At 40.7% G+C, this 22,005-nt stretch overlaps 1 pseudogene; it reads left to right on the top strand.

Annotated features, from left to right (window-relative positions):
- The first annotated feature begins 294 nt into the window (after positions 1 to 294).
- On the top strand, positions 295 to 20,860 carry LOC112215720 (annotated as a pseudogene).
- Positions 20,861 to 22,005: the final 1,145 nt, after the last annotated feature.

Raw genomic sequence — 22,005 nt, forward strand, 5'->3', positions numbered from 1 at the left:
AGCATGTAGATGTCTGTAATTTTTTATCATAGGTACACTTCAACTGAGAGGCGGAATCTAAAACAAAAATCCAGAAAATCACATTGTATGATTTTTAAGTAATTCATTTGCATTTTATTGCATGACATAAGTATTTGATCACCTACCAACCAGTAAGAATTCCGGTTCTCACAGACCTGTTAGTTTTTCTTTAAGAAGCCCTCCTGTTCTCCACTCATTACCTGTATTAACTGCACCTGTTTGAACTCGTTACCTGTATAAAAGACCTGGGGATCAGAAGTACCCAGTGTGACAGGCGGGTTGAGGTTGCCAATGTCAGAGTAGAACAGAAGGTGATGCATGCTGAGGCAGTGAGGAGTAGAGGATGATGGGTCAAGGGTGAGTAGTAAAACTAATCCAATACAGATTGATAAGAATGTGTGCGTTGGTAAGGTTGGCTTCTTAGCATTCATTGCCATAGTTATCAACTGTACAGAAGAAATGTAACATAAATCTCAGAAAATAGATGTGGTGACAGCTGTAGAGAAGTGCTTGGGTGTATGAGGTTTACTGCAGAAGAGTTACAAGGTCTGTTGAACAAGACTCCTGTCTTCCCAGTCCATTGGCCTGGTGTACGATCAGCTAGGGTCAAAGTTCTGGAATGGGTTGGTGTTTTTCAGTGGCGACCCGTCATTTGGGCTTGCCTGTTTTGCATGTTATTTGGGCATTAATACGTGTCGCAGATCAGTTTGCAAACAATGTAAAAAAAAGTTAATAAAGCCACAAACAAACATGGTTTATTTTTTTCTTTCTTGAGTAAGGCAGCTCCAAAAGGCAGGTGTTTCAGCCTCGCTCAGTGCTTTCTGTGGTGGGGCAGCCAGCGGAAAATATGGAGCCTAGGGGTAATGTTCTCTATTTGTGCTGTGATTGGCTTAGTGTTTTGTCACCGCCAAATATAAGGGTAGAGCTTGAAAATTCAAGCCACTTGGGTGCTGCCATAGATTTACATTAGAAGTGCCCATCCAAGAAGGCTCAAGGTCATTGGCCACAGATAAAATGGTGTCAAATCACATTATATCTACAGTAGCTTGGATTGGACTGATCATGTCAACATCATACTTTCAAAATATTAGCTAGCAGTCATCATCATGACTCAAGTTGACAATCTACTGGCAAATCCTTTTTAATTCTTGTCATATGAAGAGAAGTTATAGATAAAACATATCAACCATTGGACATAAACATGGCACAAGTTGGAAATTGCAAATTCAACAATGAGTGGTTTGGAAGGAATCAGTGGCTAACTGCAAGCATTGCAAAGCAATCACTAGCCTGCTATTCAGTGGAGTGGCTGTGAGGTCCCAAGTCTGTGTTTAAGGGTCTCTTTTCCAAGCTTAAAATTATGAACATTCAACATTGGCCATGCTGTCAATCCAACATGATTTCTGACACGCTCAAAACAACTGTTACTTGGAACTGGGAAATCTGACTTCTGTGAGTTCAAGACAATTGGGAACTCAGGGAAAAACGAGCTCCGACTAGGAAAATACATTTTGAAAGGTCATCCTACTCGGAATTGTAAGTCGGGCCTCTTTCTAGAGCTACGACCTGAAGATCAATGATTTGACCTTGTTTTTTTTCTGAATTCCCAGTTGTCTTGAAAGCACCATAAATCCAGAGAATGACAGACTTTGATGACAAAGTTTGATGACAAAATTTGCCCACGAAGGACCACCGCGCCACCTTTCTGTTCAAGTGGGCACAGCACAACAACGTGAGTCCAAAAATGTATTGTATGCTGCTACATAAATGATGTAATATGCCAGGGAGATAGTATTACTTTCTTAGCTACAGTATACCTATGTGTATTTTTTGTTTTATTTCACCTTTATTTAACCAGGTAGGCAAGTTGAGAACAAGTTCTCATTTACAATTGCGACCTGGCCTAGATAAATCAAAGCAGTTCGACACACAACGACACAGTTACACATGGAGTAAAACAAACATACAGTAGAAACAAGTCTATATACGATGTGAGCAAATGAGGTGAGAAGGGAGGTAAAGGCAAAAAAAATGCCATGGTGGCAAAGTAAATACAATATAGCAAGTAAAACACTGGAATGGTAGATTTGCAGTGGAAGAATATCTCCTGTCTCAGCCTCCAGTATTTATGCTGCAGTAGTTTGTGTCGGGGGGCTAGGGTCAGTTTGTTATATCTGGAGTACTTCTCCTGTCCTATTCGGTGTCCTGTGTGAATTTAAGTGTGCTCTCTCTAATTCTCTCTTTCTCTCGTTCTCTCTCTCGGAGGACCTGAGCCCTAGGACCATGCCTCAGGACTACCTGACATGATGACTCCTTACTGTCCCCAGTCCACCTGGCCGTGCTGCTGCTCCAGTTTCAACTGTTCTGCCTTATTATTATTGGACCATGCTGGTCATTTATGAACATTTGAACATCTTGGCCATGTTCTGTTATAATCTCCACCCGGCACAGCCAGAAGAGGACTGGCCACCCCACATAGCCTGGTTCCTCTCTAGGTTTCTTCCTAGGTTTTGGCCTTTCTAGGGAGTTTTTCCTAGCCACTGTGCTTCTACACCTGCATTGCTTGCTGTTTGGGGTTTTAGGCTGGGTTTCTGTACAGCACTTTGAGATATCAGCTGATGTACGAAGGGCTATATAAATACATTTGATTTGATTTGAAGAATGTGCAAAGTAAAAATAAAAATAATGGGGTGCAAAGGAGCTAAATAAATACAGTAGGGAAAGAGGTAGTAGTTTGGGCTAAATAATAGATGGGCTATGTGCAGTAATCTGTGAGCTGCTCTGACAGCTGTTGCTTAAAGCTAGTGAGGGAGATAAGTGTTTTCAGTTTATGTTGTGTAGTAAGCTGTTAGTAGCCCATGTGCCTCACCCTAATAATTTGGTATATTTTTTCCCTCTTAATTTTGCCTACAGTTCTGACTTGGTGTACAGGGAGAACACTAAGAACGGCCCATGTTCTGAATTCTATCGCTGTACATTTAAAAAGTGCTGATCAAAGGCAGTAAATGAGGCTGAATGAACTGTTTCACTGCCAGACAAGGGTCTGCTGAAAGCCGGGTGTAACGGTGGTAAAGGTGATTCTGTTGTAAGGGACTGCTTTTGGGACTCTGCTTTTGGGACATCTTTGTAGGCCCTAACAGTTTGTGGGCATCATTTGCTACCTTTATAGTGCAATTAATGTATTGTTTATTGTTGTGTAGTGTCTTTGCTGGCATGCATCCCCAATTTTTTTCGGTTTGTTTGCCCCACCAAGATTTACAGGCTAAAATCGCAACTGGTGTTTTACATTTTTATGGAATAGTGGTGTGTGGGGTTAGTTGGTGATGCCATTTTTTTCTTTCTGCCGTGCTTTTAATACAAAATGTAACCATCACACACTTCCGCACAGTAGGTGGCGGCATGCACAAATAAATGTGGGAACGCCATTATACCAAAGAAGAAGACGAAACTCCGCCCGTCTTCTCTTTCAGTTCTTAAAAACTGAAACACCCCTATCAGTTGCCATTTTACTTTGGACAAGGCTTGACTAGATTTGTACCTGTCAAAGCAATATTTGATGAGGAGGCGTGAGTGCAGTTCCCTTTAGTATTTTGTAAAGAAAGTGTGTTCTTGTTCCAATTTGATCGGAGTTAACGGCGCAAGGGAGCAGCGGTTTGCACAAGAAGGTAACGTTGCACAAACTATTATATGGGGGGAAAGGATAGCAAGCCGTGATAGCATAGGTGTTTAAAAAGCTAACGTTAGCTGGCTTTAACGAACGTTACCAGCCGGTTTGTCAATACGGCATTATGTTCTCTTGTCCTCGGGTCAGGAATGTAAATGCTTTTGGGGGGGTCTGGCCTCAAACGTAACGGCTTTCTAGCTAGCTAACTTTAGCTACGTCGACTCGTGTTTCAAATGCCCTGCCTCTTCTCTGGCCAGCCGAACAATGCTACTAACCGGCTATCCACTTTGTTTGTAGCTAATGTTGATGACTTTCTTCCGCTGTTGGGAGTACCGACTAGTTAACTACTCAAATAATCGAATGAGCACAGGAGCATCTACTTGTCTAACTAATGTCACTCAATTCAAGTATGTTTACTCAATATATCGCAAAAAATGTTTATAGGCTAGTGCGTAGTGGCAAGGCCGGCTCTACACTTTTTTTTTATGCCCCAAATGTAACTAGCCGAGGTGGAACAAAACACAAGCATGATTTTTAACTTGTCTCTCATTTTATGAAATGGTTGGTTGTGTAAAAATATTTTAGTGAAAAAGTGGTTAAATTGATAGGTAATTGTGACACACACACCACCTAAACACAAAGTGCAGAATAATTCCAGGACTCAATCTTCTGATTTTGGTAGCAGGTTAGAGTAGCATTTTCTCTAGCCTTTTAATAACCTTAACCTCAGTCTCCTAACATGCTACGTCCATTTTCATAACCTGCTGCGAAAAAGTCACTTTGGGTAGTTATCAACGTGGCGTAAAGTGTTTCCCGAATAATGCCTAGCTGGAGGGGGAGGGGGAATGGGGGTGGGATGGGACAACTCGTGGAGCCTAGGCAGTCGATAGTGGCCGCTAGATCTGCACTATTGTCTTGGCTTGAAGTGCATTCCCGGTAATACACGTGTGCCATGGGCGGCTCATACATAAAGCATTCCCGTCCAGGCTGCAAAGGCCTGGCGTTTATGGCGAGCCGCTAGGGAGGACTGAAAAATATGTACTGTCATAGTACTACAAATTCAGTGTAGTTTCTCTTCAATAAAACACTATTTTCCACCAGCATTTTCAGACAATGTAGGAAGGTGCCTTAGACCACTGCATCTGAGTGCTGGAAGCATCACTACAGACACCCTAGTTTGAAACCAGGCTGTATCACAACCAGCCATGATTAGGAGTCCCATAGGGCGGCGCCCAGTGTTGTCCGGGTTTGGCCAGTGTAGGCCGTCATTATAAATAATAATTTGTTCTTAACTGGCTCCCCTAGGTAAATGAAAATCGGGCATGGGTGTGGGACAGCCTAAGTTGTCTGATAATGGTGATGGATTTTTTAAAATTAGGACCTGCAAATTAAAGGTGAACACCACGAGACACTGTTTTTTCCTGTCTCCCTACATAAGAGATGAGAGGGTGTTTCAGACATTATGCACTGTAGCTGTATTTTTGCTCTTTCGTGACGGGAGAGTAAAACCAATGATGCCATCTTTAATTGAGCTTGCGATCTGATCAACAAATGTATTGAGTCATGTTTTGTAGTAATTGTGGCCTTTTGTGTTTCGCCGATGGCACGATCATGCAAGTTGATGTCATTCAGTAGAGCTATGGGACTTGTCTCAACAGGGTTCCTATCTGCCAGGGCATTGCAGGATATCTAGGTTGATGCATTTTGCCTGGCTTTGTATTGACTTAACCGCCAACATCCCTGGATGTTAACCTTTCTGGAGCAGGCGTTCCACTAGCGACCCACCTCGACCACAGCTGGTGAAATTGCAGAGTGCCAAATACAAAATGGAGAAATAGTCATAATATACATTCATAAAAAATACAAGTGTAATACATCGGCTTAAAGATTAGCTAGTTAATCCAGCCACTTTGTCAGATTTCAAAAGGGCTTTACGGCGAAAGCATACCATGTGATTATCTGAGGACAGCGCCCCGCATAAAAAAGCATACAAACATTTTACAGCCAAGTACAGGAATTCCAAAAGTCAGAAATGGCAATAAAATGAATTGCTTACCTTTGAAGGTCTTCATATGATTGCAGTCACAAGAGTCCCAGCTACACAATTTTTGTTCGATAAAGTCCCTCTTTTTATCCCGAAAACTCAGTTTTGTTGGCGCGTTTTGTTTGTAATCCACTGGCTCAAAAGCGGTCGAAACATGCAGATGAATGCATCCTAATAGTACCTGTACAATTAGTCGAAACATGTCAAATGATGTTTATAATTACTCCTCAGGTTATCAATTGAATCCTACAGACGAAGAACCATATGTGACAATTTTTCCATTTTAAGATAATCAGTTATTTTTATATTATTAATTGTGTGTACCACATTAGGTGTTTTATGGTTGACAAATAATTCACCATACCCATATCTTCCAACAATTGATATTTTTTTATTTAAAAAAATACTTTTTTTATTGCCGTTTTAAGTTTTAGAATGTGGAAGAACAGTATCTCCAGTGATTTCAGTTTGTGGAAGAACAGTATATGTGACATTTTGCATGACTCTTGTAAGATGTCCTTTTTTTAACACCTGATATGATGATTTAAGTACTTTCAAGTACAGATGCCCTTCATGTCAATAACTTAAATGCAATATGTAGTTAATTAATTTGTATGGAGGTTCATTTAAAGGTGGTCTATCAACTTTAGCACTGACTTTTCTCAAAAGTTGAGTCATGGAATCTTAGTCTCATTTAAAATGAAGTCCTCAATGTGAACATACCATAGAATAACTACAAAAATAGAATACAATTAAATTAATTCAATCAAAACAAGCACAACTTGTAAATATCAAATATGGATCAATGTGATGTGCCAATATGCAGGTCCCTAAGGTCAATATTACAAAACGCTCAGAAAACCACTTCAATATGCAGCTTGCCACCTCAATGGACCCTCTGTGTGAAATCCCCTCATGCCAAACACACATGTATGCAGGATCTTCTTTTCCAAGTTCCTGGATACAAAAGTGAAAATTTGACAGCTGCCGCTGGTAGTAGACATTGGAGTGGGTCAGATTAGGGGTGTACATCACCCCCTGTAAATCCACAGAAATGACATGGCAGTCAGCATTGGCTTTAGCCCACTCAGTGTGACTTTGAAGCTGTGTGTAGGCCTTTTCGGCTTTTCGATGGTGCAACTCACTTTCAACTGCAATCTTCCTCTTCAGGTGTTGCTGCTGACATCTTAGTGAAGAATGCGTCACATTTGCCACAGGTGTCACTCCTGGGTTGGCTGAAATTGAGACTCTGCTGTTTCAAAATGTCCCTATAAACCCAGAATTTTTGCAGATGTGGTATTCTTCTCTTTGTAGAGTCGGTACATTCGCAACAAATTCAGATCAGGGCTGAGGTATTCTGTGTACATCCCCCTTCATCCGAGAGTAGTGTTTCTGGGTTCTTGGGAAAGATAGAATGTGCTCCTTGATGCCCTCTTTCACTGTAGCATGTATCCGATGTGGCCTGTAAGGAGACAAGGTGTTGTTAAACTTGTATTCTCTCAATGGTCTAGGGACCTGCCTTAGAGTGCAACTGTGTCGCTATAACCGTGGTACAAATCCCGGTCACGCCATTGCCGTTTGTGGCCAGGGGGAGTCCTGTAGGGCGGTGAGAATTAGGCCAGTGCTGTCCGGTGGGAGTGGGAAGGTAATCGGCACTCAGTCCTCAATGCTCAGGTGGTAGTTGGACTGCTTAGTTACCATCATTTTGTTTAAAAGTAATAAACATTTTTATATTTTTGTTTCAGAATTCGCTATTCATCCATTCGATACTCTTATGTTAATGTTTAGAAGATTGTTTAGTGCACTGCTATAGTGAAATAATCCAGGCTGGAATCCATAGCGCATTACCTATTGCTATGCTTCCCTCTTCCATCTTCTAAAGGAGACCTAGCCTCAGTAGCCTGATCTGGAGACCCTGCAACCTCACCTGCCTCGGCTAACTTTCCCTGAATAACCTGACCAAAACAATTGCATTTGAATTAGCAGGTTATTAAAAACTAGTACAGAGAATACAATATGTTTGTAATTGATATTCATATAGACATTAATTCATATTTTCACTTGCCTGAAGACAGCTGTTGGTTAGCTGGAACACAGACATGAAAGTGTCTGCTTGCTGTACATGGTATTTGAAGGTTTGTTTGTCGTTTGTTCTCCTTTGTATCCTCAGGTTTACGTCTCCGTTTCACCTCATGCTGCAATAAAAATTGACAATGATGAATTCAGAATTTAATATACTGTAGCACATTCAGGATATTGCTTGATCAGGACCTCCATCTTTCACACACTCCCAATCTATACACAGAATGAGTTTGTATTGCACCATTGTGTATAACAGCACTTTTAGAGTTAACGTTAATGTACGTGTCATTACTGTCAAAGTTAAACTATGCAAGTGTTCAATATAGCCATTATAATAATAGGCGTTTTGTCTTATTTCTAAGCCGGCGAGAATCAACGCTTGTTGTTTCTCGTATGGGGCAGTGTAGAAACTGTTGAACAGATGCAGCTTGTGCTCATCAGTCAACTTTCCACAATCCTTTCTGCACGTCATGGAACACGCTCTTCCCTGCAGGATAGTGTAACTAGCTAGCTACTGTAGCCATGTCGAATCATCCGGTGGATGGAGAAAAAGTAGCTAGCTATGTTTCTTCTATAATCTAGCAATAACATTTGTAACGATAATGTATGAGTTAGTAGCCAATGAACTTTAGCTAATATGTTTTCTCTATAGTTAAAATTAGACAACCCAGAACATACATGTTAGTTACTGTACTCTATAGCTAGCTAGCTTGATTGTTTGATATACGGTTCTTCCACATACATCTTTTGGACAGCTTTTCCCTTTTTTTTTCTTGACCCTTACGATTTGTATAGGGTTTTCCTGCATCCTGTAAGATCTTCCTTTGCCTGTCTTTCCATTCTTTTAGTTTTGTTTTACGTTTCTTTCCCACATTTCTGCGATTTTCATCAACAGAAAGGTTGTGTGCTTGTCCGTCCATTCTGAGTGGTGCACATAAATGGTTATTCCACAAGAGCCTATCTTTAAATTTAAAATGAAAAACGACGAAGGACGCGCTCTCGGTCACGCGTGCAAACCAGCACTGCATGATTCTACAGTCCAAAGACAAAGGTCTCATTCTTCATTTTTCAGAACTAGACATTGTTTCAGGCTTATTAAGTCTGATGTCTAGTGGAAGCCATAGGACCTGCAATCTGGGTCCTAACCCATTAGATACTCTAGGCATTCACTTGAAACTATCCACATAACAAAATCCCACTTCCTGGATGGATTTTACTCATGTTTTTGCCTGCCATTTCAGTTCTGTTATACTCAGACATTATTTTAACAGTTTTGGAAACTTGAGTTTTCTATGCAAATCTACCAATTATATGCATATGCAGCTTCTAGGCCTGAGTAACCGGCAGTTTACTTTGGGCACGCTCCTCATCCAGACGTGGAAATAGTGCCCTCAAGCCATAAGATAAGTGTGACGCATCTGCTTGGCTTTCCCATTCACTACAAAATATGATGGTGAGGAAGCCCAGTGGGAGAAGATGGCACAAGATTTATTTTGGCTGATGTTCTGCAAATGTGTTGATCAATGAAACATTTGATCTCAATACAGTTTTCTGTTCTGAAAACTATTGTCTTTTATGAACAGGAGACTAAGTTTTGTCACTACTTGCCAAGGTTTCCAAAATGTAATTGTTTAGGAGTGCATGGGTGAATTGCTTCATTGCACACTTCAGAGTAGGGGGTCCCTAACAGAATGTGAGAAAGCGCAAATAGGATCTCGCTAGCTCTTGCTTGGTTCCGCTCCCTCCTTGCTTGTTCTGCCCACTATGACTAATTGTTTCCCTTTGGAAACAACAGGCAGTGGTTTACCTTGGGTTAGTTATAAACAGCTTTGACGTGAGCCATACTTCCCTGTTCCCGTCCTCTTAAGACATTATTTTCAAAATGGGGATTGACTAAGTTTGCAGGTTCACGGGAGCTATGTTACTGTCCATTCTATTCGCAACTGCTAAATAATTAGCTACACTGGGTGTGTCTGATTCCTCTTTCCATGAAGAACTGAACAACAATATATTATTTTACATAGGTACCTACAGCCCTATTTATTTGAGCCGGAATACACTGAAGAGGACTTGAGCTGGTGAGGAAAAAGAATTGCGAGACCAGTAAGCAGCAGCGATAGCCTGGACCAGGACCCTCCATATGGAGGGTGTGATGCAATTGCGGAGTCTCCGGATGCATGGAGGCATCCGGAGGCCAAATCGAGCTCCGTACCGCTTCGCCATGCGCCTCACAAATTTGTTAACAAGGCAGAGGGCTCTGTATATTTCAGCATAGACATAATTGGTTGACGGTAGGTGGGGGCGATACATCCTGTAGGAGACACTCACTTGACAACGGCTCTGCACTGCTCCATCAAGCGCAAGAGGTATGAATGAATGCCCTGACTTCTGCTGAGGCCATATCACCGTAAATGCTGCATGGCCAATGCAAATGTCAGATTGACCTTCCGCCCAATATCCAGCAACTGTGCACAGCCATTAGAGGAGTGGGACAACATTCCACAGGCCACAATCAACAGCCTGATCAACAAAGGAGATGTCGCGCTGCATTAGGCAAAAATGGTCACACCAGATACGGACTGGTTTTCTGATCCACACTCTTACCAACTGATCCATATCTGTATTCCCAGTCGTGAAATCCACAGATTAGGATTTCAATGGATTTTTTAAAATATTTTTTTTATGAACCGCAACTCAGTAAAATCTTATTGTTTCATGTTTATTTTGGTTCAGTGTACATTACACAAGCGGACTGTTTGACCACATCAATTTGGGGTTATTACACATCCTTTTTACCACATTGGTGACGTTAGAATAAATGTTTAGTCAACACCATCAATTGCTTAACTAGTGGTCGACCGATTATGATTTTTCAACGCTGATGCCGATTATTGGAGGACCAAAAAAGCCGATACGATCTAATTGGCAGATTTAATAAATAAATAATATATATATTATTTTTTTTAAATAAAATGATTACAACAATACTGAATGAAGTTATTGTAACTTAAAATAATACATCAATAGTCAATTTGGCCTCAAATAAATAATGAAACATATTAAATTTTGGTTTAAATAATGCATAAGCAGTGTTGGAGAAGAAAGTAAAAGTGCCATGTAAGAAAGCTAACATTTAAGTTCCTTGCTCAGAACATATGAAAGCTGGTGGTTCCTTTTAACACGAGTCTTCCAATATTCCCAGGTTGGAATTATTATGGGACGATTTCTCTCTATACCATTTGTATTTCATATACCTTTGACTATTGGATGTTCAGTGTAACAGTATAGCTTGCGCCCCTCTCCTCGCCGCTACCTGGGCTCGAACCAGGAACACATCTACAACAGCCACCATCGAAGCAGCGTTACCCATGCAGATTAAAGGGAATAACTACAAGTCTCAGAGCGAGTGACGTTTGAAACGCTATTAGCTCGCACCCCACTAACTAGCTAGCCATTTCACATCGGTTACACCAGCCTGATCTCAGGAGTTGATGGGCTTGAAGTCATAAACAGCGCAATGCTTGAAGCACAGCAAAGGGCTGCTGGCAAAACGCCCAAAAGTGCTGTTTGAATGAATGCTTACGAGCCTGCTGGTGTCTACTGTTAAGTTTTGTTTTAGGTATCCCAATATTTCTGTTATTACGGGGCTATCACTCAGTCAAGAGTGCGCATGCGCAGGAAGTGGTTGCTGGACCTAGCCTGTAGTGTAATGGTGACTTTTTGAGGGTGTTCATACGGTATAGTAAACTCAAACCCTGTCGTATCATTTCAACAAAGTTAACATCTACCACCGCTCAGTCAGACTGCTCTATCAAATCAGACTTAGTTATAACATAGTAACACACAGAAATACTAGCCTTGGGTCATTAATATGGCCGAATCCGGAAACTATCATCTCAAACAAGACGTTTGAGACCTTTCTGTGAAATAAGGAACCGTTCTGTATTTTATCTAACAGGTGGCATCAATGAATCTAAATATTCCTGTTAAATTGCACAACCTTCAGTGTTATGTCATAATTACGTAAAATTCTGGCAAATTAGGCGGCCCAAACTGTTGCATATACCCTGACTCTGCGTGCAATGAACGCAAGAGGAGTGACACAATTTGACCTGGTTAATATTGCCTGCTAACCTGGATTTCTTTTAGCTAAATATGCAGGTTTACAAATATTTACTTGTGTATTGATTTTAAGAAAGGCATTGGGGTTTATGGTTAGGTACACATTGGAGCAAGGACAGTGCTTTTTCGCGAATACGCACCTCATCGATTATATGCAAAGCAGGACACGCTAGATAACTACACATGGTTGATATTACTAGTTTAACTAGTGATTATGATTGTTTTCTATAAGATATGTTTAATGCTAGTTAGCCACTTACCTTGGCTTACTGCATTTGTGTAACAAGCAGGCTCCTCGTGGAGTGCAATGAGAGGCAGGTGGTTAGAGCATTGGACTAGTTAACTGTAAGTTTGCAAGATTTGAATCCCTGACCTGTTAAGGTAAAAATCTGTCGTTCTGCCCCTGAACAAGGCAGTTAACCCACCGTTCCTAGGACGTCATTGAAAATAAGAATGTGTTAGCTGACTTGCCTAGTTAAATGTTTGTGTAAAAAATAAAACATTGGCAAATCGCTGTCCAAAAATACAGATTTCCGATTATGAAAACTTAATCGGCCCTAATTAATCATCCGACCTCTACGTTAAACAGATCCATATATTTTGGTTTTCTACTGTTGATTTTGTCATGCGCTGGGGGTCGCAGGACTGTCACGTAAATAGCAGCCATACATTGTCACTGATCAGGGTTTCCGTTAGGAAAATGTAGTATCAGACAACGTGACCGGGAAGATTTAAATGTACCTTCCATTTGAGAACTTTCAGAACCATATGCTTTGGGGAATAACACATTAGGGCATCCACTGACACTGCGCAGAATGACAAATCGCCTTTAAATTATGGTAATGCATCTTAACTCCTTACAGTTGAAATCCTGCTAACTGGATTGATATGGCAACAGCCAGTGACAGTGCAGGGCGCCAAATTCAAACAGCAATCACATAATTTATAATTCCTCAAACATACAAGTATTTTACACCATTTTAAATAAACTTGTTAATTAATCCAGCCACAGTGTCCGATTTCAAAAATTCTTTACAACGGAAGCACACCAAATGATTGTTAGGTCAGCACCTAGTCACAGAAACACACTTTTCCAGCCAAGGAGGAGTCACAAAAAGCAGAATTGGAGATAAAATCAATCATTAACCTTTGATCTTCATCAGATGACACTCATAGAACATCATGTTACACAATACATGTATGTTTTGTTCGATAAAGTTCATATCTATATCCAAAAATCTGTTTACTTTGAGGCGTTACATTCAATGGTTCCAAAACATCCGGTGATTTTGCAGAGAGCCACATCAATTTACAGAAATACTCATAATAAACATTGCTGAAAGTGTTATGCATGGAATTTTAGATCCACTTCTCCTTAATGCAACCGCTGTGTCAAATTTTAAAAACTTTACGGAAAAGGCAAACCATGCAATAATCTGAGGTACGGTACTCCGACACAAACAAGCCATGCAGATACTAGAGGTCGACCGGTTATGATTTCTCAACTCCGATACCGATTATTGGAGGACCAAAAAAGCCGATACGGATTAATCGGCCAATTTGTTTTTTGTTTTGTATTTTTTATTATTTAAAAAAAAAAAAATGTAATAATGATAATTACAACGATACTGAATTAACACTTATTTTAACTTAATATAAAACATCAATAAAATCAATTTAGCCTCAAATAAATAATGGAACATGTTCAACATGGTTTAAATAATGCAAAAACAAAGTGTTGGGGAAGAAAGCTTTTTTACATGGCAAATATTACTAACATTTAAGTTCCTTGCTCAGAACATGAGAACATATGAAAGTTGGTGGTTCCTTTTAACATGAGACTTCAATATTCCAAGGTAAGAGGTTTTAGGTTGTGGTTAATATAGTATTTATAGGACTTTCTCTCTACTATTTGTATTTCATATACCTTTGACTATTGGATGCTCTTATAGGCACTATAGTATTGCCAGTGTAACAGTATAGCTTCCGTCCCCCCTCCTCGCCCCTACCTGGCCTCGAACCAGGAACACATTGACAACAGCCACACTCGAAGCATCGTTACCCATCACTCCACAAAAGCCGTGGCCCTTGCAGCACAAGGGGAATAACTACTCCAAATCTAAAAGCGAGTGATGTTTGAAACCGTATTAGCGCACACCCAGCTAACTAGCTAGCCATTTCACATTGGTTACACCAGCCATTAGGTTGATAGGCTTGAAGTCATAAACAGTGCTGTGCTTGCGAAGAGCTGCTTGCAAAACGCACAAAAGTGCTGTTTGAATTAATGATTACGGGCCTGCTGCTGCTCAGACTGCTCTATCAAATCAGACTTAATTATAACATAACACACAGAAATACGAGCCTTTGGTCATTAATATGATCGAATCTGGAAACTATCATTTCGAAAACAAAACGTTTATTTCAGTGAAATACGGAACCATTCGGTATTTTATGTAACAGGTGGCATCCCTAAGTCTAAATATTCTTGTTACATTGCACAACCTTCAATGTATGTCATAATTACGTAAAATTGTGGCAAATTAGTTCGCAATGAGCCAGGCAGCCCAAACTGTTGCATATACCCTGACTCTGCATACAATGAACGCACGAGAAATGACACAATTTCACCTGGTTAATATTGCCTGCTAAACTGGATTAGTAGTTATAAGTGATTTATGATTGTTTTTTATAAGATAGCATTAAACTTAACTAGCAATTTACCTTGTCTGCTTCTGCATTCGCGTAACAGGCGGGCTACTCGTGGAGTGCAACGGTTAGAGCGTTGGACTAGTTAACTGTGCAGTTGCAAGATTGGAACCCCTGAGCTGACAAGGTGAAAATCTGTCGTTCTGCCCCTGAACAGGGCAGTTAACCCACAGTTCCTAGGCAGTCATTGAAAATAAGAATGTGTTCTTAACTGACTTGCCTAGTTAAATAAAGGTATAGATAAATAATAATAATAATCGGAGTTTGGCGCCCAAAATACCCATTTCGGATTGTTATGAAAACTTAAAATCGGCCATTCCGATTAATCGGTCGACCTCTATCAGATACCCGCCATGTTGTGGGGTCAACAGAAGTCAGAAATAGCATTATTAATATTCACTTACCTTTGATCATCAGAATGCACTCCCAGGAATCTGAGTTCCACAATGAATGTTTGTTTTTGTTTGATACAGTACATTTGTCCAAATACCTCCTTTTTGTTCGTGTTTAGCACACAAATCGAATCTCATGACCCGCGTGCAAGTCCAGGTGAAAGTTTTGACAGTCATATTACAGTTCGTAGAAACATGTCAAACGAAGTATAGAATCAATCATTGGGATGTTTTTATCAAGTCTTCAATGTTTCAACCGGAGAATTCCTTTGTAGAAATGCAATGGAACGCAACTAACTCTCTCAGAAGCGTGCGAGACTGAGCTCATGGCACTCTGCCAGACACCTGACTCAATTAGCTCTTTCTCCCCTCCTTCACAGTAGAAGCCTGAAACAAGGTTCTAAAGACTGACATCTAGTGGAAGCCTTAGGAAGTGCAATATGACCCCATAGACACTGTATATTCGATAGGCATTGACTTGAAAAACTACAGACCTCAGATTTCCCACTTCCTGGTTGGATTTTTTTTCTCAGGTTTTTGCCTGCCATATGAGTTCTGTTATACTCGGACATCATTCAAACAGTTTTAGAAACTTCAGTGTTTTCTATCCAAATATACTAATTATATTCATATTCTAGCTTTTAGGCCTGAGTAGCAGGCAGTTTACTCTGGGCACCTTTTTATCCAAGCTACTCAATACTGCCCCCCCAGTCCCAAAGAAGTTAACTATACTCCAGACTAGCTTCAATGCCATACAACTCTCCTTCTGTGGCCTTCAACTGCTCTTAAATGCAAGTAAAACTAAATGCATGCTATTCAATCGATCACTGCCTGCTCGTCCAGCATCACTTCTCTGGGCGGCTCTGACTTTGAATACGTGGACAACTACAAATACTTAGGTGTCTGGCTAGACTGTAAACTCTCCTTCCAGACTCACATTAAGCATCTCCAATCCTAAATTCAATCTAGAATCGGCTTCCTATTTCACAACAAAGCATCCTAAACTCATGCTGCCAAACATGCACTCGTAAAACTGACCATCCTACCGATCCTTGACTTCTGCGACGTCATCTATAAAATAGCCTCCAACACTACTCAACAAATTGGATGCAGTCTCACAGTGCCATCTGTTTTGTCACCAAAGCCCCATACACTATCCAACACTGCGACCTGTACGCTCTCGTTGGTTGGCCCTCGCTTCATACTCTTCTCCAAGCCAACTGGCTCCAGGTTATCTACAAGTCTCTGCTAGGTAAAGCCCCGCCTTATCTCTACTCACTGGTCACCTTTATAGCACCCACTCGTAGTATGTGCTCCAGCAGGTATATCTCACGGGTCACCCCCAAAGCCAATTCCTGCCTTGGTTGCCTTTCCTTCCAGTTCTCTGCTGCCAATGACTGGAATGAAATGCAACAATCACTGAAGCTGGAGACTCGTATCTCCCTCACTAGCTTTAAGCACCAGCTGTCAAAGCAGCTCACAGATGACTGCACCTGTACATAGCCCATCTGTTAACAGCCCATCTATCTACCTCATCCCCATATAGTATTTATCTTGCTCCTTTGCACCCCAGTATCTACTTGCACATTCATCTTCTGCCCATCTACCATTCCAGTGTTTTAATTGCTATATTGAAATTACTTCACCATGGCCTATTTATTGCCTTACCTCCTTATTGACTATGTTGTGTTTATACCCATGTGTAACTGTATGTGTCGAATTGCTATGCTTTATCTTGGCAATGTCGCAGTTGCGAATGAGAACTTGTTCTCAACTAGTCTACCTGGTGAAATAAAATAAAAATGAAAAAAACGTGTGCAGCGGATTCTCAAGATGTTGCACATTAATGCGACGCTTTTGAGCCCACACTAAAACACTGTCTAAGCCAAGCACTCCACACTTTCTGTTAAGTTTTGATTACAATACTGGGCGGGTGAATATATATTTTGAGACAGTATTTTTTTGTTAGCTACTAAATTGTAGCCTGCAGCAAAGTGTTTAAATTATTTCTAACTTGTTAGCCATTTCTGCTAGTTAGTTTTTGCTACCATGTGGGTTTTTAGCTTGCTTGAACCTGCTGAGTGACATCTCACGAAGGAGTTTTATCTAACTGCTTAATAACCTCTTAGAGCCCCCCCTACTTTGTGCAATTTCTGCTTGAAGACATACCCAAATCTAATATGCATATTCTTGGTACCATTTGAAAGAAAACACTCTGAAGTTTGTGTACATGTGAATTGAATGTAGGAGAATATAACACTAGATCTGGTTTAGATAAAACGATGACAAAAATAAAAAAACGTATGGTTTTTTTTATCTTTAAAATGAACAAGATCAAACAAACATTCCGATGGGATGATGGGGACAATTTCAGTGAAAAATGAGGGCAACAGTACTTGTGCAAAGTTCCAGAATGATAACTTCCAAATTGAGTGTGCTACTTGACATTTATCATGAAGTCACCTAGGTGTCCCACACAAGTAGCCCAAATGTACCCAAGTGGCCAAATTGGTGTAGGTACACATTTTGAAAAAAATAACTATATACAACATGCCAAAATGGTATTCTAACATCCCCCCCCCCCAAAAAAAAAAAATTGAGAAGGGAACAAAAATGGGGGGGAAATTATTATTGATTTTAATTATTTTTTTTATATATACATACTCAATCACAGTGATTGTAGAGGGTGCAACAGGTCAGCACATCGAGTAAAAATGAACAGTTTAGGGTTCCATAGCCACAGGCAGAACAGATGAAACTGGAACAGCGGCAGGGCCAGGTGGACCGGGGACAGCAAGGAGTCATCGTGCCAGGTAGTCCTGATGCATGGTCCTAGGGCTCAGGTCCTCCGCGAGAGAGAGAATTAGAGAGCATACTGAAATTCACACAGGACACCGGATAAGACTCCCATTCGGAATCAGTGTCACTGAAAGAAAATATTCAGTTAGAATAGTTTCACATATCAGCCCTGTATCAACAGGTATAATAAACATATGAGAGTACGGGGAACATAAGGTTGAATACATTATTATGACCTGCTACATCTACTCTCTTTTATATTATGACATTTCAGCTGTATCTACTGTCTCCATTTCACTTTGGCCATTGTGTGGGCCTGCCCTCCCCTCAACAACCTCAAATAGGCTATTTCAAGTGGGTTGGGATGGGGCGGCAGACACACGCATCTCACATTTCGTGTCGTGTTGTGGGAGCTACTGTATTGTTGAGCTTGTACATTTTACAAGCGACTGTGAAGAAGATTTAAAAATTAAAGTTTATGCATGCTTGTCTGAAGGAAGAACCGTACTGGCTCTGAAGCTGCATGTGTACACTGTCTGGAGTCGCAACGGCTCTGCTTGGCGCAGAACTCAAGAATATCAAATGTGGCAGGTGTACAGAACTCATCCAAAGGGCTTTGACTTCTCAAACACGTCAGAATGCTTACAAAATATGATTCCCAGTCACCTTATTAATTAAAGTCAGATAGTGGTCGCAGTAACTCGCTAGTTGAAGCATAATTGTTTTATGCATGAAAAAAGAGCGCATCAGGAACCCAAAGCTGTATTGAGATGGAATTAAAAGAATGTCAGCCAAGTTTAATTTAACCATTTTCTCCCACTTCTTGCCACTGGACTTCCGCTCATCACCACATTTGGTGGTGAGTGGAAGTTCTAAACGTATGCTTCAGATTTGTACTCCCCTTGACCTGTCGGTGTTTCCCCTTTTTGTCTGATATTTTGAATCAAATGTTAGCCTACATAATCAGCAACCTGAAATGTCCCATATTAAAGTTTTTGAATGTCAATGATTTACAGAAGTTTTAGTATGAAGTCACTGTACATTTTCTAATTGATTTTTTTTGCTTTTCTTTCCCACAGAGCTCATCTCGGACGTGAGTATTGCCAATGCTAACAGATGGTATATGCCATGAATTGTAAGGAAGCTGCAGAGAAGGTTGTCTTGTCATGGTCGCGATTCACCTCAGCTGGCCAAACTACTCTACTGGAGACCCTGAAGGCATTCAGTCCTATGTCAGATGACCTTTTTGACAGTGAAAAGGAACTGGCCACTTTTATTGAGGGACTCAAAGATGAAGGTCACAAGCCTACTGTACTTAAAAGTAAGGATGTCTATGGTTACAGGTCTTGTACTTCAGTACTCAGGCCTTTAGTAAAGACGCAGAGTACTCTGGACATTACTACCTCAAAGGTTAAAAAGACTGGCAAAAAGAAGAGTCGAAAACCCCTGGACAAGAACACTGAAATCAACTATGCTTTGTTAAGTGCAGCAGCGAAAGTCGTCCTGAAGAATCAACCAAAGATTCTTTTGACAAATCTGTCAAAGGAGTCTCTCAAACAGACGGTCCTCTCAAAACCACCGGACTTGGCTGTTGGCCCTGTCCAGATGCAGTCATACATAAGACTGACAAACATAATTGGACCCTCTACAGGCCACACAGCAAGACTGCAGTTCCACACAGGTGTGGTCAGAAGAGGTAACGGTACCCAACTCTCATCGGCCACCATCTCTAACAGGGACACAAGCACTGCATTTGGAAGGTACCGGAAACTCCGAAAAATCAGTCACTTTGAGGAGAGTGAACTTTGTGCCTTGCCCAGTCAATATCATTGGAGTCCCTGTTCCTGCCATGCTGCACAACGACCGGTTTTTGAAGGAATGCAACAGAATGCCTTGCTGGAGGGACCAGAAAATGAGAAGGACTGATGAGGCTGAGGACAAACTCTGTGAAGAGGCCCAGAAATGGGGTCTGGCTGGTCAAAGAGCAGGAAGACCTCTGACTGAGCCAGAGCAACCGGAGGTTCGAGGTGAAGGTTGACTCAATCATAGACAAGGTGAGGTAAGCCCAGAAGATCCTTCGAGGTCACCGGTCAGAGATTCGACCACTTATTGCCTACCCAATGTGAACGGCCGTCAAGAGTCTTAGTCCTTTTGTCCTCCATGTACATGTTTAAACAGTTTCAGTTACATCTCAAATCGAGACGGTGCTTTGTCTTGGCTGTGCTCCGTTTGGGAGGATTGGGATTGTTTGGGATACTTTTCTGAGATTGGGAAAAAATAATATTTATGTTTAATATATGTTTACATAAGGGGATGCTGGTGTATTACCTAAACATCCAAATATCTGGTTTGTTTTGTCTAACACTGCACATAGTATAGGCCACCCCTTGACTGATAAGGGAAGGAATGGATAAGTGGTGAGTTGAACCTACAGTGTGTATATATATATTTTTTCTTTTGAACCATTATGAAATGTACTTTTCTTCTGTTTTTATAAATGATACACACATCTTTGACAATGAAGTCATGTATAACTATGCAGCATTCACTTGCTAGAATATTACAGCTATTTTATATACATCATTTCTAGTCATGTCATTACTGTATTTTGGATAATTGGGTCCATTCAAATGGTGTGATTTTAATTTTCATGTGTTATGAAGGTAGTTTTCTTTTTGGATGTGATGAGTTAAGAGCTCCTATACATCTGTTAAAGGATGCATATGGAACAGGGCAAACAACCACAGCGTAGCCTATTCACAACCAATACTGCCCTATCAAGCAAAAAAGGCAGTAACTGGTCAAATGAGCTATGTTTTATTTATTTTTTTCTTCATGAAATACATGTGGACAAGTTTCCTGCCTCTTGTGTTTTGGAGAAAGTGAGGGGCATGTTAGCAGTTACTGTGAAACAAGGTAAATAAAAGCCATCTTTCTCAGTTCTACACTATGAGCAGTTAGTGCCTTTTTTGCTTTGTAGGGCAGAATAGTAATCTTATTTGTCCTAATTAAAATTTAAAAAAGTACTTTTAAAAAAAAAATTATGTGCATTTGCATAGACATTAAAAAACATTTGGTTTCCTGCCAATTACGTGTGCCAGCACTTGGGGAACCACTTGATGAACTTGTGGCGTAGGACTCGATGCGTAGCACTGCAAACAGTGCAGCATTTTAGAGCTATCCTATGGAGAGAAAATTTGCAACAATGTTCTGACACTAGCGCAGTAATCAAATAACATATCACAATGTTTTGGTTAATTTACAGATGTCGATAGTGATGACAGGGTGATTTGCATAATATAGACTTTGCTGAAATGTGTTGATCATAACAGCTGTAATATAACAGTAATTTTGTAATAAAATATGAGACTCTGGGATGAATTGATCAGGGGTATGTTCATTCAACAAATAACCCGTTTGCTGTCCAAATCAATGCCCATACGTCCAAAAGGCTACTGACTGGGAGTAGTCTTAAGGTCTGAATGCTAACTGCCACAATCTCATATTAGAAAACATGCCATGGTCTCTGCATATAAATCTCCTAATGAGCCTATTATTCAAGCCATTATTGAGGGTACAGAACAGCACACGAATAAGGCAGCAAGAGAGAGGGAAGTTAGCAGCCCATGGGACCACCAGGTGAATAGGCGCATGCATTTTCCACCTCTCAAAACCCTGCTAACAACCAATGTTCCCACAACTTCAGAGGAAGTTCCCTTAAGAGTCTACCGTTTTCATAGGAATGTTTCAGTGAAGTGCAAGGACTGTGGTCTCTTGGAAATTCCGTTAATGTCAAACACAACTTACCCAGAACGTGGTTACCATGTTCACTGAATATTCAATGTTCTAGATACGTTTTCTAAGGGTTGGGAGAATATTCCAATGTCCCACCAAACATACACAGAACATGGCAAACTCTAAAATATGAACATTCTAGACGGGTTTCATTGTAACGTTGCCAGAACATTTGTCAGTTGTCCGGAAGTCGCCTGATGATCCCAAAGAAACATTCTCCAAAACATTTGTTCCATCATTACACGTCACCCCATGTTACTGTGGCCGAGCCCATCAAGATTCTGATATTTGAACCACCGATCCATTAACTCCCAACCTCTTGGTTCACGGCATTCCTATCGTCCTGCTACACCACCATGTCTGTCAGTTGTGTTAATCTG

This window comes from Oncorhynchus tshawytscha, linkage group LG16 (genome assembly GCF_018296145.1).
Source record: "Oncorhynchus tshawytscha isolate Ot180627B linkage group LG16, Otsh_v2.0, whole genome shotgun sequence".
NCBI classification, from domain to species: Eukaryota; Metazoa; Chordata; class Actinopteri; order Salmoniformes; family Salmonidae; genus Oncorhynchus; species Oncorhynchus tshawytscha.